Source organism: Balaenoptera musculus, chromosome 20, assembly GCF_009873245.2.
Source record: "Balaenoptera musculus isolate JJ_BM4_2016_0621 chromosome 20, mBalMus1.pri.v3, whole genome shotgun sequence".
NCBI lineage: Eukaryota > Metazoa > Chordata > Mammalia > Artiodactyla > Balaenopteridae > Balaenoptera > Balaenoptera musculus.
In genome coordinates, this window is record NC_045804.1 from 35864176 (window position 1) to 35876920 (window position 12745).

The 12745-nt window shown below is 36.5% G+C and overlaps 1 protein-coding gene and 1 pseudogene across 6 annotated transcripts in view; one reads left to right on the forward strand and one right to left on the reverse strand.

Moving 5' to 3' along the window:
• Nucleotides 1-12745, forward strand: part of BRIP1 (BRCA1 interacting protein C-terminal helicase 1) — a 194420-nt gene that overhangs the window by 41965 nt on the left and 139710 nt on the right. The window lies entirely within an intron of this gene.
• On the reverse strand, nucleotides 2736-3032 carry LOC118886593 (annotated as a pseudogene).

Below are 12745 nucleotides of genomic sequence, written 5' to 3' on the forward strand. Positions count from 1 at the left end.
TTCTCTAGTCACGGTGAGCGGGGGCTGCTCTTTGTTGCGGTGCGCGGGCTTCTCCCTGTGGTGGCTTCTCTTGTTGCGGAGCACAGGCTCTAGGCACATGGGCTCAGTAGCTGTGGCGCGCAGGCTCAGTAGTTGTGGAGCATTGGCTTAGTTGCTCCACAGCATGTGGGATCTTCCCGGACCAGGGCTTGAACCCATGTCCCCTGCATTGGCAGGAGGATTCTTATCCACTGCGCCACCAGGGAAGCCCTCTCAATTTGTATACCATATATTTCCTTTTCTTGTCTTATAACATAAGGAAGGACATACACTTGAAAAGAAATGGTGAGAAGGAATATCATTGCCTTGTACCTGATCTCAGAAATCTTTAAAGTTTCTCACCATTAAGTATGATGTTAGCTGTAGATTTTTTTGTAGATATTCTTCATCAACTTGAGGAAGTGTTCCTCTGTTCCTAGTATACTGAGAGGTTTTATAATGTATGTGTGGATTTTGTCAAATCCTTTTTTGCAGCTATTGATATGATCGTGTGATTTTTCTTTCTTAGCCCACCAATGTGTGATGGATTATATTAATTGATTTTCAAATGTTGAACCAACCTGCATAGCTGGGATAAATCACACTTGGTCATGGTTTATAATTCTTTTTACACATTGTTGGATTCAGTTTGTTAATATTATCTTGCTATTATTTGGTTGAGGATTTTTTCATTTGTGTTCATGAGAAATATTGGTGTGTAGCTTTCTTTTAATGTCTTTGCCTGGTTCTGGTATTAGGGTAATGCTGGCCTAATAGAATGAGTTGGCAGCATTCCCTCTGCATCTATCCTCTGAAAAAGATTGTAGAGAATTGGTATAGTTTCTTCCTTGAATGTTTGGTGGAATTCACAAGTGAACCTGTCTGGGTCTGGTGCTTTCTTTTTGTAAGGTTACTAATTATTGATTTAATTGTTTAATATATCTAGGCCTATTCATATTGTCCATTTCTTCTTGTGTCAGATTTGGCAAGTTGTATCTTTCAAGGAATTGGTTTGTTTCATTAGGTTATCAAATTTGTGGGCATAGAGTTGTTCATAGTATTTTTTTTTTATTATCCTTAGCATCCGTAGGCTCTGTAGTGATGTCGCTCTTTCATTTCTGATATTAGTAATTTTTGTCTTCTCTCTTTTTTTCTTAGTGAGCCTGGCTAGAGACTTACTGATTTTATTGATTTTTTTTTCAAAGAAGCAGGTTTTGGTTTCATTGATTTTTCTCCATTGAGTTTCTGGTTTCAATTTCATTGATTTAAGCTCTAATTATTATTATTTCTTTTCTTCTGCTTAATTTGGATTTAGTTTGCTCTTTTTCTAGTTTTCTAAGGTAGCAGCTTAGATTATTGACTTTAGATCTTTCTTCTTTTCTAATACATGCTTTCGGTGCTATAAATTCCTCTCACAACACTACTTTCACTGCCTACCATGTATTTTGATAAGGTGTGTTTTTATTTTCATTAAGCTCAAACTATTTTTAAATTTCTCTTGAGATTTTTTCATTGATCCATGTGTTATTTAGCCATGTGTTGTTTAATCCTCACATATTTTGGGATATTCTAGTTATCTTTCTGTTATTGATTTCTAATTTAATTTGATTGTGGTCTAAGTGCAGACATTGTATGATTTTTATTTTTTTTAACTTGTTGAAGTATGTTTTATCTCCAGAATGTGGTCTATCTTGGTAAATGGTCCATGTGAAGTTGGGAAGAATGTGTATTCTACCACTGTTGGATGAAGTAGTCTATACATGTCAGTTATATTCAGTTGATTGGTGATATTGTTGAGTTCAGCTATGTCCTTAGTGATTTTCTGCTTGCTAGGTTTGTCCATTTCTGATAGCAACTCCACCTATGATAGTGGATTTATCTATTTCTCTTGCAGTTCTATTAGTTTTTGCCCCATATAGTTTGACACACTGTTGTTAGGCACATACATGTTAAGGATTGTTTTTTTTTTTTTCTTGGAGAATTGGCCCCTTTATCATTATGTAATGCCCTTTTTTTTATCTCTGATAACTTTCCTTTCTTTGAGGTCTTCTGTGTCTGAAATTAATATAGGTACTCTGCTTTCTTCTGATTAGTGTTAGCATGGTATATTTTTCTCCATTCATTTACTTTTAGTCTATAAGTTTTTTCATATCTAAAGTGGGTTTCTTTTAGACATCAAATATTTGGGTCTTGTTTTATGATCCTCTCTGACAATTTCTGTCTTTCAATTGGTGTATTTAGACCATTGATGTTCAAAGTGATTATTTATAAGGTTGGATTAATATTTACCATATTTATGACTGTTTTCTATTTTTTGCTCTTGTTCTGTGTTCCTCTTTTTGTTTCCCACTCTTTTTATGCATTTTGTAGTTTATTGTCAAGGACCAAGAAACAAAATCTGGAAATGCTCTATACAAGTGCTGAGGAGCTACAAAAATGGGGTAGGGTGGAGGAGACACAATAATACACAACAGTCTTTTGAGGAGCTCCAGCTCTTCATTCTAACACTTGAACCAAGGAGAGACAGCCATCCTTTGTCACTAAGGCTGCAGAAGAATGGAATCCTCACTCAGTTTATCAGTTCTTAGGGCAGACACAGCAAGAGCCTATTTAAAGCTGATGCAAAGGCCACTCGTGGTCCCCTGGGAGCCCCCATGCAAAGCAGAATGGATGCTGAAGGTGGTCCATGGCTGCCGGTGGTGGCTGGTCCCAGCTCCCTAGGTCCTGGGCTTCTCTTGATTCTAACTGACAAGCTTGTCAGTCAAATACAGTTGGCCAATGTGGACCTGTCAGTGGATTATCCCAGGGTCTCTTTTGGCTTTATTCATTAGGGGTTGAATTTTTACAGGATCCTTTACATTCTTATTTTCTCTGAAGACATCTCTCATCCTCCTGCTGGTGTAAGTTCTGTAGTTGTTGGCTCTGAAGTGCTTGGTCTCCCTCAGCATTGCCTGGTACATATCCAGCACTCATGCGTGGCTGGAGGCTGCAATCTCAGAACGAATAAAACCCATTGGATCTTCTTTGCAGAGGTCCCGAGTTCAATGCAACCTGCAAAACTTCTGCCGCCGCAGGGAGCACCAGTGGGACGCACGCATGTGTCTTGGCCCAGGTAGTGGCCCAGGGTCTGGCCCAGGTGGGCTCTGGCCCTGTGCAGTGGCACAGACACTAAATAAGTGTTTTATTTGATTCCATTTTCTCTCCTTTCTAGCATAACCGTCATATTCCTTCCCTCCCTTCCTCCCTTCCCCTTTTTTACTGGTTGCCCTAGGTTTTGCAATATGTATTTATGGCAAATCCAGATGTACTTTCCCATAACACTATACCACTTCATGGGTAGTGTGAGTACCTTATAGTAACAGTGTAATCTTAATTCCTCACTCCATCCCTTGTATCATTGCTGTCATTTATTTCATGCATATATAAGCATATACAGTTGACTCTTGAACAATGCAGGGGTTAGGGGCACCAACCCCCCAGCGGTCAAAAATATGTGTATAATTTTTGACTCCCCCAAAACTTAAGTACTAGTAGCCTACTGTTGACCAGAAAGAAGCCTTACCAATAGGTAACATAAAGACAATTAACAAAATATTTTGCATGTTATATGTATTCTTACAATAAAATAAGCTAGAGAGAGGAAAATGTTATTAAGAAAATCATAAGGAAGAGAAAATATATTTACAGTACTGTATCAATACTGTAAGTTTACATCATCTATAAGATGATGAAGCATCTGTCAATACCTACATCAATATTATCTTATATGATACAAAGCACTGTAGATGTTATATGCATTTCTAACACTGGACATCAAAAATGAAAAGATGATGTGAAAAAGAAATTTATATTTATTTAGAGGTATAAAAATTCATACATTGATAATGAAAAAGCTGCAGTATGTTTGCTTTATGGTAACTTAGTGTAATTGATACAGTTGCTTCACGGTAGCCTGGCCTATACATGAATGAATGAATCATTTAAAATTTTAGGGTATAAAGTATTACAGTCATATTCATAATATGGTACTGGAAACATTGTTACATTTTTTTAAAAAACACTTACCTGTGATGATATGCTGATGTGCAGTTTCTCCAGTTATGAAACAGAGAGGAATATTGTACGGTAATGTAATTCTTTGAAAGTTAAAAAATAGTAAGAAAACTAACACATTAATTTTATATTAAATATCACTCACCTTATGCCTATGGAAGGATAGACTAGCATCTACATATAGTTCATGCATTTATGATATACCTTTTTCCTATTTATTTATTTATTTGTATTTCTAGGCTCCATGGTACATCTGTGAGTTTTTTCAAATTTTTGCAAACCTTCAAAAAAATTTCCAATATATTTACTGAAAAAAATTTATGTAAGTGGAACTGTGCAGTTCAAACCTGTTTTAAGGGTCAACTGTATACTATTATTTATTGATATTATTGGTATTATTATTTTGAACAAAGTGTTATATGTTAGGTCAAATAAGAAAAATGAAATTTTTTTTTTTAATTAATTTTGTAAGTGAAATAGGGAGCATTTTCTTTTTTTTTTTTTTAATTTTATTTATGGCTGTGTTGGGTCTTCGTTTCTGTGCGAGGGCTTTCTCTAGTTGTGGCAAGTGGGGGCCACTCTTCATCACGGTGCGCGGGCCTCTCACTATCGCGGCCTCTCTTGTTGCGGAGCACAGGCTCCAGACGTGCAGGCTCAGTAATTGTGGCTCACGGGCCCAGTTGCTCCGCGGCATGTGGGATCTTCCCAGACCAGGGCTCAAACCTGTGTCCCCTGCATTGGCAGGCAGACTCTCAACCACTGCGCCACCAGGGAAGCCCCGAAAGTTTTTTTTTTTTAATTAACTAATTAATTTATTTTTATGGCTGTGTTGGGTCTTCGTTTCTGTGCAAGGGCTTTCTCTAGTTGTGGCAAACGGAGGCCGCTCTTCATCGTGGTGCGCGGGCCTCTCACTATCGCGGCCTCTCTTGTTGTGGAGCACAGGCTCCAGACACGCAGGCTCAGTAATTGTGCCTCATGGGCCCAGCTGCTCCGCGGCATGTGGGATCTTCCCAGGCCAGGACACGAACCCGTGTCCCCTGCATTGGCAGGCAGATTCTCAACCACTGCGCCACCAGGGAAGCCCAAATGAAAGTTTTAAATTCATATTTACTATTCCTTTTTCCATGCTCTTCCTTACTTTATGTATATAAAGAATTTTTCCTCTCTCTAAAGAACTTCTTTTAATATTTCTTGAAAGGCAGGTCTACTGGCAACAAATTCCCTCAATTTTTGTTTGAGAAAGTCTTTATTTCTCCTTCACTTTTGAAGGATAACTTCTCAGGGTACAGAATTTTAGGTTGGTGTTTTTTTTCTGTCAATGCTTTAAATATTTCACTCCACTCGCTTCTTGCTTGCATGCTTTCGAGGAGAAGTTGGATGTAATTCTTATCTTTGTTCCTCTGTGGGTAACTGGTTCCTTTCAGGATTTTTTTTTTTTTTACCTTTGATTTTCTGTAGTTTGAAGATGATATGTTTACATGTAATATTTTGGGCATTTATCTTGTTTGGTGTTCTCTGAGCTTCCTAGATCTGTGGTTTGGTGCCTGACATCAGTTTGGGGAAAATCTTGGTCATTATTACTTCAAATATGTCTTCTGTTCCTTTCTTTTTTTTCCTTCTAGTATTCCCTTTATGTATATCTTAACTTTTGTAGTTGTCCCACAGTCCTTGGATATTCTGTTCTGTTTTTTTCAGATTTTGTTCTCTTAGGTTTTTTGTTTTCAAGCATTCTATTGATATATCTAGCTCAGAGAGTCCTTTGTCAACCATGTCCAGTCTACTAAGAAGCCCATCAAAAGCATTTTTCATTTCTGCTACAGTGTTTTATTCCTAGCATTAAAAAAAAAGTTCTTCCTTAGGATTCCCGTCTCTCAGCTTACATTGCTTATCTGCTCTTACGTGCTATATGCTTTATACAGTAGAGCCTTTAGCATATTAATCATAGTTGTTTTAAATTCCTGATATGATAATTCCAACATCCCTGACATATCTGGCTTTGATGCTTGCTCAGTCTCTTCAGGTTGTGTTTTTTGCCTTTTGGTATGCCTTGTAATTTTTTTCTTGTTAGCTGGACATGACATACTGGGTAAAAGAAGTTGCTATAAACAGGCCTTTAGTAATTTGGTGGTGAGGTATGGCAGGGAGGGCAAGTGTTCTATAGTCCCATGATTGGGTCTTAGTCTTTTAGTGAGCCTGTGCCTCTGGACTGGGAACTTCACAGAAGTTTCTCAGTTTTTTCACCCCCTTAGGTGGGACAGGATGGCTTGAGTGGACTGGAGTTGTTTTTTTCCCTTCTCCCATATAGAAGGGACTGCTAGACTGCTAGAGTTGGGCATTAGATTAGACTCCGATAATACCCCAGCTGGTTAGGCTCTGGTTAACTAGTTTCCCCTGAGGGCAGGCTTTGTTAAGAAGAACAGTGTGCCCTGGTATTTCAAAATGGTTCCTTTCCAGCTCCCCTTACTGGGAGCACGAGGGTATATTTCTCTGATGTGTATTGTAGGAACCTGGTCTGGCTCCTGGACGTAAATGTCACAATATTTGGGAGCCCTCCATGACTGGGCACCCCTGGAATTTTTAACTCAGAGAGTTATGCATACTGAGCCTCTAGCAGTTCATCACTTACAGTTCAGGTTTTGTTAGCCCAGCACTTGTTCCTGCACTGGTTTCCACTGGTGTCTCTGCTCCTGTGCGCTGTTACTCCCTGTATTCACCTGTCTGTCTCTCCAATCTTAAAGGCAATGGTTTGTCCTCCCCTCTCTTACAAACCCAGGAAAAGTTGTTGATTTTTCAGTCTTTTCAGCTTTTTACTTGTTAGGATGGAGTGGTGACTTCCAAACTATTTATATTCAAAAATGGAAACTGGAAGTCTACCTCCGTTATTTTAAATAAATTTACAAATCAGGAAAATTATTTCTTCCCTCATCTTCCTATTTCTTACTTCTGGTGCCCTTCATTCCTTTATGTAGGTTCTTTTCTATTTTGTATAATTTTTCTTTTAGCTTGAAAAGCTTTGTTTAACATTTGTAGTGCAGGCTTGCTCCTAACAGGTTTTTCTCAGCTTTTCTTTCCCTTCATTTTAAAAAAAATGTGATACAGTGTATGTAAGAAAATTTACCGTTTTAACCATTTTTTGTGTTCGGTTCAGTGGCATTAAGTCTACTCATATTGCTATGTAACCAGAATTTTTTCATCTTCCCAAACTGAAACTCTGTAACTTTTTTTTTTGAATTTTTGAATTTTATTTTGTTTTATACAGCAGGTTCTTATTAGTCATCAATTTTATACACATCAGTGTATACATGTCAATCCCAATCGCCCAATTCAGCACACCACCACCCCCACCCCCCTGCTGCTTTCCCCCCTTGGTGTCCACACATTTGTTCTCTACATCTGTGTCTCAATTTCTGCCCTGCAAACCGGTTCATCTGTACCATTTTTCTAGGTTCCACATATATGCGTTAATATACGATATTTGTTTTTCACTTTCTGACTTACTTCACTCTGTATGACAGTCTCTGGATCCATCCATGTCTCAACAAATGACCCAATTTCGTTCCTTTTTATGTCTGAGTAATATTCCATTGTATATATGTACCACATCTTTATCCATTCGTCTGTCGATGGGCATTTAGGTTGCTTCCATGACCTGGCTATTGTAAATAGTGCTGCAGTGAACATTGGGGTGCATGTGTCTTTTTGAATTATGGTTTTCTCTGGGTATATGCCCAGTAGTGGGATTGCTGGATCATATGTTAATTCTATTTTTAGTTTTTTAAGGAACCTCCATACTGTTCTCCATAGTGGCTGTATCAATTTACATTCCCACCAACAGTGCAAGAGGGTTCCCATTTCTCCACACCCTCGCCAGCATTTGTTGTTTGTAGATTTTCTGATGATGCCCATTCTAACTGGTGTGAGGTGATACCTCATTGTAGTTTTGATTTGCATTTCTCTAATAGTGATGCTGAGCAGCTTTTCATGTGCTTCTTGGCCATCTGTATGTCTTCTTTGGAGAAATGTCTATTTAGGTCTTCTGCCCATTTTTGGATTGGGTTGTTTGTTTTCTTAGTATTGAGCTGCATGAGCTGTTTATATATTTTGGAGATTAATCCTTTGCCCATTGATTTGTTTGCAAATATTTTCTCCCATTCTTAGGGTTGTCTTTTCGTCTTGTTTATGGTTTCCTTTGCTTTGCAAAAGCTTTGAAGTTTCATTAGGTCCCATTTGTTTATTTTTGTTTTTTATTCCATTATTCTAGGAGGTGGATCAAAAAAGATCTTGCTGTGATTTATGTTAAAGAGTGTTCTTCCTATGTTTTCCTCTAAGAGTTTTATAGTGTCCAGTCTTACATTTAGGTCTCGAATCCATTTTGAGTTTACTTTTGTGTATGGTGTTAGGGAGTGTTCTAATTTCATTCTTTTACATGTAGCTGTCCAATTTTCCCAGCACCACTTACTGAAGAGACTGTCTTTTCTCCATTGTATATCCTTGCCTCGTTTGTCATAGATTAGTTGACCATAGGTGCGTGGGTTTATCTCTGGGCTTTCTGTCTTGTTCCATTGATCTATGAAACTCTGTAACTATTAAACAGTAACTCCTATTCCCCCTTGCCTCAGCCGCTGGTAACTACCATTCTCCTTTCTGTCTCTGTGAATTTGACTACTCTAGGAATCTCATATAAGTGGAATCATACAATGTTTGTCCTTTTGTGTCTTAGTTATTTCACTTAGCCTGTCTTCAGGGTTCATCCATGTTGTAGCATGTGTCAGAATTCCCTTCCTTTTTATGATTAAATAATATTCCATTGAATGCCTCTATACTACATTTTGTTTATCCAGTCATACTTCAGTGGGCATTTGGGTTGTTTTCCTCTTTTGGCTACTGTGAATAATGCTGCTGTATGAACGTTGGTGTACAGATATCTATGTGTTCAAGTTGCTGCTTTCACTTCTTATGGATATATACCCAGAAGTGTGATTGCTGGATCACATGGTAATTCTGTTTAATTTTTTGAGGAATTTCCATCCAGTTTTCCACAGTGACTATACTATTTTATATTTCCACCAGCAATGTAGCAAGTTTCCAGTTTCTTTTTCTTTTGTTTTTGGCGGTGCCTTGCAGTGTGCGAGATCTTAGTCTCCTGACTAGGGATTGAACCTATGCTCCCCACAGTGGAAGCACGGAGCCCTAACCACTGGACCACCAGGGAATTCGCAGGAAGGTTCCAGTTTCTTCACATCCTTGCCAAACACTTGTATTTTTTATTTTGTTTTCTTTTCTTTTTAAATAATAACCATCCTCATGGATGTGAAATGGTATGTCTTTGTGGTTTTGATTTGCATTTCCTAATGATTAGGGATGTTGAACATCTTTTCATGTGCTTATTGTCCATTTGTATATCTTCTTTGGAGAAATGTCTATTCAAGCCCTTTGCCTATTTTTTTGAATAGGGTTAATTGTTTTTTGTTGTTGTTGTTGAGTTGGAGTTCTTTGTATATTCTGGACATTAACCCCTTTTTAGATTTTACAGAAATTTTCTCCCATTCTGTGGATTGCGTTTCATTCTGTTTGGTGGTGTCTTTGATGCACAAAGGTTTTTAATTTTCAGGAAGTCCAGTTTACCTATTTTTGCTTTTGTTGCCTATACTTTTGGTAAAGTTTTATAGTTTCAGCTCTTATTTTTAAGTTTTTGATCCATTTTTAGTTTTGTATATAGTATAAGGTTAGGGTCTAACTTCATTGATTTGTATGTGAATATCCATTTTTGCCAGCATTGTTTGTTGAAAAAATTGTCCTTTTCCCACTGAATGGTCTTAGCACCCTGGTTGAGAGTTATTTGACTATATGTATGAGAGTTTCTTTCTGACTTTTCTCTTTGATTCGATTATTTTTGTCTGTATTTGTGCTAGTACCACACTGTTCTAACATATTTAATATTTCTAGGTGAAGTTTTGCCAGTCACAGTTTTGTCACATAATTGGTTCTTCTGTCAGTTTTCAGTCAATGAGAAAATTTTATCCTGTGCAGTTATAACTAGTGTGATATTGTTGTTGCTACTATTAGTAATGTTCACTGAGTCTTCATTCTCTTTTGAGAATGAAATTGTGATGTCAGTATGTCCTACTTCTGTATACATTGTTATCAACATTATAGGGAGTTAGTATATCTATAATACCAGAGGAAGGCAATTTGGTATTTTAATTTTTAAAACTTACATTTTACCTACCTGTCTTTGAAAAGTGATAATGTCTATGGTGTAAAAAACAAGAAGAACAAAAGGGTTTGTATTAAAAAGTCTCCCACACTCAGTTTCTCAGCCATTCTTTTTCCTGCCCCAGATGCAGCTGTTATTGGTTTCTTATGAATCCTGTCAGAATTGTAAAAGCAAGGATATACATATAATATACAGACAAATTATACATGGTACTTGTACATACTCATATGAAACGCATATGTGTCTCTACTCTCTTGCAAATAAGTGTGTTATCAAAGTCTTTGATCATTTTTCTGCCTGATTGGTTAAAAAATGCATCTCATACTTTTAATGTATACTTCTCTTTCTTGTTATGAGGGAGGTTGAGTATCTTTTCAAATATCTGGTTATCTCCTTTTCAATTAGGTTGTTGGTCTTTTTTTCTTTTCTTTTTTACTGTTTTACAGGGTTCTTCAATATTAAATTAGGCCTTTATTTGTGTTATGAATTCCAGAACAGCGTTTTTTTAAAAAAATAACTGATTTGTTCTTGGTCTTTTGACTTTGTTTATAATGTTTATGTTCCAAATTCCTTAATGTATCTAGTTCTATTTCTGGACTTTTCTATATTTTCTTTTTCATTGATCTATACTGTTTTGATTATTGTAGTTCATTAATATTTTGTGTGTCTAGTTCCTCTTTATTACCCTTTTTTTTTTTATAGCTACTTTTATTTTTATTTATTTATTTATTTTTGGCTGTGCTGGGTCTTCGGTTCGTGCGAGGGCTTTCTCTAGTTGCGGCAAGTGGGGGCCACTCTTCATCGCGGTGCGGGGACCGCTCTTCATCGCGGTGCGCGGGCCTTTCACTATCGCGGCCCCTCCCGTTGCGGGGCACAGGCTCCAGACGTGCAGGCTCAGTAGTTGTGGCTCATGGGCCCAGCTGCTCCGTGGCATGTGGGATCTTCCCAGACCAGGGCTCGAACCTGTGTCCCCTGCATTAGCAGGCAGATTCTCAACCACTGCGCCACCAGGGAAGCCCTCTTTATTACCCTTTTATTTAAGATGTCTTTTGGCTATTCTTGCTTGTTTATTTTTACATATGTACTTTAGAGTTAACCTATATAGTTAACAAAATATCCTTGATATATTTTATAGATTATTTGGAAGAGAACTGACTTCTTTATGATAGTAAGTCATCTACTTAAGACCGTGCTTTGTTTCTATCTGATTTTTTCTTTATTTCCTTCAGTCATGTTTAAAGTTTTCTTATTAATTTTTTTCAGCTTTATTGAGGTGTGATTGACAAAATTGTAAGATATTTAAAGTATACATCATGATGATTTGATATACATGTAGATCATGAAAGAATATCCCGTATCTAATTAATTAAGCATCCTCTTACTAACTTCTTAAATGTATTTTTAAGTTAATTTTTAAGTTGATTCTTAGTAATTTACCTTTTATTTCTGTGTAATTGAGATTTTTTTTTCTATTACATTTTCTAATTAGTTGTAGTTTTATACATAAAGAATATTAATTTCTCTTTGTTTCCCCCAAACCACATTTATTGTTGTTGTTGTTTTTTCCTGAGCCACATTAATGACTTCTTCTATTTGTAATAGTTTCAATACATTTTCTCAGGTTTTCTAAGTATATAATCATATCTTCTGTAAATAATGATCATTTACCTTCTTTGCAATTTTTATAATATCTCAGGAAAAAAGTGTTAAGTGTAATAATAGTAACAGATTGAATGATCATATAAGCTGAAAGAACAGATATAAACTCAGATAGTCCCAGGCACCCGGGAAGTATGGTCATCCTTGTCTCATTTGAGGCCTTAATGAGAGTGCTTCTAGTTTCTGTAAGTAAGCATGATACTGGCTTTTGAAACCTTTTACATATGTATATAAGTTATAATAATAAAACATATAAGTTATATATTTTTTATATATATATTATATGTTAAATGACATATAAATTATATTATTGATTTAATTATATACTTATCATATGTTTTTTCTTGATAGTCATTTTATTCCTATTTTGTTCAGCATTTTCATCAAGGATTAATATTAAACTGTAAAGATGAATACGATTTATTTTCACATTTTATTTTTTAATATGTTAAAGTGTATTGATAAATGTCCTAATACTGAATTATTCTTCTGTTCTTGGCTTTTTGGTTTTGTGTGTGTGTGTGTGTGTGTGTGTGTGTGTGTGTGTTTTGTGTATGTGTAGAAGAGTCCTATTTGCTATTACATTTAGAATTCATTGTTGTAATAATTCATTAGTTTCAGTCATTTTCATCAATGGTTGTTCTGCAGTTAGTTGTGATTTTGGTGTGCTTATGAGAGGCGGTGAGCTTGGGGTCTTTCTACTCTGCCATCTTGGCCTGCCAGGTAATATTCATTAGTGATATTATACCAAATCTAGATAAACTGAGAGAAAGTTTATCTAGATCTGGTTTAGGATCA